Here is a 4,651-nt window from a genome sequence, read left to right on the forward strand (position 1 = left end):
TGAGCGTGCGTGAATCGCGAACGTGAAATGTTGGCCGCCAAAAGCCCGAGCGGTGATATCGTACATAAAGAATATTGAGAAAATGAATAAATTTTCCAAAGCCCTGCTGATTCACAAGCTACCTGTACGGCGACACAAAACGCGACTTATCGCAACGTTGTACAACGTTGGGTGAACAATTATTGTACGAATTGCACTGCTGCAATTGTGTACACCAGGCACGAGACCGCTCTCCTCCGTCGATGACACTTGGCTTGACGCACGAGTCAGCGTCAATGCAATATTGTGGCTTCATCAGCTCCGACGAAACAGCGATGCAATCCTCGTCATGCCGCAAAGAGCAAATAGAGCCTCCTGAGAAAATGTTGTTCCACCGATTTTATAATAATTCCGGTGACCTTTGACCTCACCGCGGTTTGGTAGATTGCTTGGCATGGCTACCATGTTACCTGACGCAATGTATATATATAGCATGCGAATACTATAATTGACTGCTTTACATTTGGGTAAAATAACAAAAGCTATCAAGCCATGGCCAGACATGCAATGCTTCTCGTGCACAGTTAAATGTCAACAGTCAGATGCACAGTGTACCGTTCTGATTACGCTGCTGCTTGTTTAACACCAGCACACCACCATCCAATTAGTTCGACATACTATACTCTTCCCACGGGGTGAAACGGTGGAGCGTTGTGGTTCACGCGTTCAACTACAAATCCCGCAACCTCGGTTCGATGCCCGGCTGTGGTTACCACCAGTGGCGAGTGACAGCTGAACCGGGTCTGGGGCGACTTCTCTTCTTCCTACCGGCACGTGACCAACACGGCGTGGAAGAGAGTTGGACAAAGGGCTGTACATGAGTAATTGTTGTGTTATTTCTTACACATACCAAACTAAACTCGTTTATTTTACTTCACCGGGTAAGGCCCACTGAGCTATATTCTCTCTTTTTCAGAAGCGACCTGGCCACAAATTATTTCTCAACGAAGTTACCGATCACGTGGCAATTTATAGCAGCTACATGTTATAAACGCACGTTTCTCAATGTGGAGGAGAAAATCGGAGAAAAACCCACGCGACCACGAGGAGAACATGCAAACTCCAAATATGCAGGAGGCGTCAGGGTCGGGATCGAACCTACGACCTCCTGCATAGCAGGCGAGGGAGTTAACATCTCCTCGCCACCGGGGCGCCATACACGAAGTGGTAGGGACAAAACAGTGGAGCCAGTGCCTGTAATGGTGCAAGTATAAAGCTATTTTCAGTGGTGAAGGCTTGCTGACATGGGGTCATAGGACGGATTCGAGGTGTGGGATTGGCAGGCAACCGCATCTCTGTGCCTAACAAGTGCTGCGCTGACCCAATTTATTTTTTTGTTTAAAGCCGCCCGATGTGAACATCACTCTTCCCTTACACCTCTTGTAGCTTGCAGGCAGCTGCTGCTACCGCTAGCTGCTGTCCTGAGCCATTATTCATAAGCTCCTTCCATGGGGATTCCACACAGCCCCACTGGTGCTGACGCTACACAGTACTGCTGTAAACCAACGGTTAGTTCCATTAGCGTAAATCGCTAGCCCATGCGATGAAACATTTGTTTCTTTGTCTCCGGGCACATGCAAGTGAATAATTCACGGAATAAGTACATTTGCCCAGAATGAGATTTTAGTTTACCACGCGCATTTTGCGCTTTTTTCAAATCAATCCACTAAACTGTGACGCATTGAGAGAAGCACGCTTGAAATTACACACGAAGCAGGGAATGCGTTCAAATAAGAGACCTGTTGGCAATTGAGATAAGTACTTTAGAAGGCGTTTCCGACAGGACACATCGGTAGACGGGACGACGAGACTGATGACAGAATGACAGCCAAAGGAGGGAATATGCCCAACGCCGAGATGGAGGGATGAGATCAGTTCGAAATGATGGATGGTAGTAGCATTAGACCGTGAGGGTTGGTGACAGCGTGCAGATGCCTTCATCTAGCAGTGGATAGAAAACGGCTGATGAAGAACACGTCTCCTGCTTTATTAACACCACTCACTAGCTTTGCTGTGACAACACGACCGTGTGATGAACGCGGCTCCACTCTTACCTTAAACCTGAATAACAAATTCCACAACATTTCCCCTACACCTTCTTACAGCGCTCAGGTCACATTGCGTTTGGATGAGCAGTTCGTTTTTAAACCCTTTATATTAAGTTCGCTTGCTTGCTTGCTTACGACCGTGCAAATCTTTCGGTCTTTTTTTAACCCACTTCCCGTGATCCAATCGAGCTGACATTTTCCACACAAACTCGTTGTGCGTGACAATTAATTTTCGTGAAAATTTTTTTCCAAAATTTTACACTGTTTAGGGAATTTTTTAAAAATATTAAATTACCAATTGCTTAATGCTGGCAGACAATCATCTGACCCATAGGTGGCAGCCATCTCAAGCCAGACGACGAGAGGACTCTAGCCGCCACGCATATAAAGGATTTAGAGTGAAAAACTTTGTTTTTAAGGGTTAATTTTTTTCCCCCTTTCCTGGGGGGCAATTGCGTGGCTTCGGGAGCAGATACCGCTTCGAGTGCTTGTCGTACACACAGAGCCATCCGTCAAATGTGATCGCTCTTTTGGGACGGGACGTCTCTGAATGCTCATGCCGCTTGCCGCAGAGTGTCGCATCCGGTCACCCACATAAAAGGCAGGCAGCCGAGTGGTAATAACGCCCGGGAAGCACTCGCCATGGGTTGAATCGGCATGGTTTAATGGTCGTTTTCAGCAGACCTATTCTGAAAGCAGCCGCAGTGGCAGTTTCATGCCACCTCTATTTGAAATCGGTTTCTTTTCTTGTTGTTGATGCTACTGTTTGCATTTACATTTCAGTGTGTTTAGTAACGCGTTGACCTAAACCACAGTAAAACACATTTTTTTAAGTTAAAGTATGATCCTGTGTATGACGACTCTTCATTGTGAAGGCTAATCAGTCTACAATGCCTGTTCATCACATGACTTAATTATAATTTAAATTACCAATTTAATACTATTGTGTTAAATTAAAAGTGTTTTTCATTTTAACAGTAATTTGAAAGATGTTTGTCCAATGGGAAAACAAGACGCAACTTCTCGGCTTTTTGATAGAATGTCAATGAAGCAAACACTTTTCATGGCATATATATTAACCTTAACATCAAAACCTCTAAATATCTAATACTGTATCGAAGTCAGGTTAAACATCTCAACCTTACGAGTAAACACTGTGTTGAAGTGTCTGATAAGTCCAGTAGAGGGCGCTCTTATAAACTCAGTGAGGTTTCTTCACAGACTGAGATTTTTTTTTATATAACGCATAAATTACAATTTTCACAAGTATATATGTTTTACTGTGACTTTGGGGGTTATCTGCTGTATAATTTTAAACACCGTAAAATAAAATAACAGCAACATACGACATTTAAGGCAGTGGTGTATATCATGAACGTCACTTGAAATTAAACGTGACAGAACTGTATTTGTATTGTTTACCAAGATATACAATTGATATGGAAAATCCCATTGTGGGCAGATAAGAGGTTCATGATGCGATTAAATCGGTTCATGTTCATATGCGAGGTGGATTGCAGGGCCGCATGATGGCGACATTTTTGAAGAGACTTTCATACAGCAGTGGTTTGATCGTGGCTGATGATAAAAAAAACCATTGGGTGACACCAGATGCGCAGATAATGTCAGACTCCTACGGCTCAACGAACATTTGAAAACTTCCCCTTTTCAAACGTTTGCTTACTTCTCCGTTCGTTTTAACAAAGTTAACTCCTGATGACACATACTGGGGCCATCAACTGCCATTTAGACATGCAGTCTAACAACCTTCCAGTGACTTTTGTGGAAATAGATCGTATAATTTGTGAAATCCAAATTATCATCTTGAGTTTGGACGGTTATGTTTCCGTGAAATATGATAAGTTATTTTTTATACATCAAGTTATACGTTTCAACCCATATGGTTTACCCGTGTTCTTGTACAGGGAAATAGAGTTGTCAGGTCCACACAGCGTACAGCCGTTTCAAGAAGGGCATTTAAAAAATGTTTGTGTTTCTCCCTTGTGATGGGACTTTGTCGGATGGAAGTTGAGATTTCTAAGGGCACGGTTGTGACCAATGATGGCTGAATTGGTCTGTAATAAGGTAGGCATTGATAATTATCACATCATACGCGGTTAACATGTATGCAAAGTTTAAATATCTCCTGTTTGCTAAAAGAACAAATGAAAATCTCTCTGCATGGGAAGTGTACACCAAGCTCAGGTGGGAATGATTGTCAGTGGATGTCCAAAAGCCAGTAATCGATAAGGACTGCCACAATACTATAAATACATTCTTTTCATTGGTTAAATAGAGTGAACGGACATTACATTTGAATCGTCAGGCACATCATTTTAATCAAAACTGTAATAACTTATCTGGTAATTATTACAACCTCCGGAGTTGCGTATAAACAACTGCTTCCAAATAGCTGAAAGTTAATGTTGCAATTACCACACTCTGAATACCGTATTTAAACACTACAAAGCAATGTACATTTATTTTATATGAGCAAGTAGCAACAGGAGAGATGTAGAAGCGGTGCAAAATAAAGACAGCCATACAACAGTAATTGTTTAATA

Source organism: Lampetra fluviatilis, chromosome 3, assembly GCF_964198595.1.
Source record: "Lampetra fluviatilis chromosome 3, kcLamFluv1.1, whole genome shotgun sequence".
Taxonomy (NCBI): domain Eukaryota; kingdom Metazoa; phylum Chordata; class Hyperoartia; order Petromyzontiformes; family Petromyzontidae; genus Lampetra; species Lampetra fluviatilis.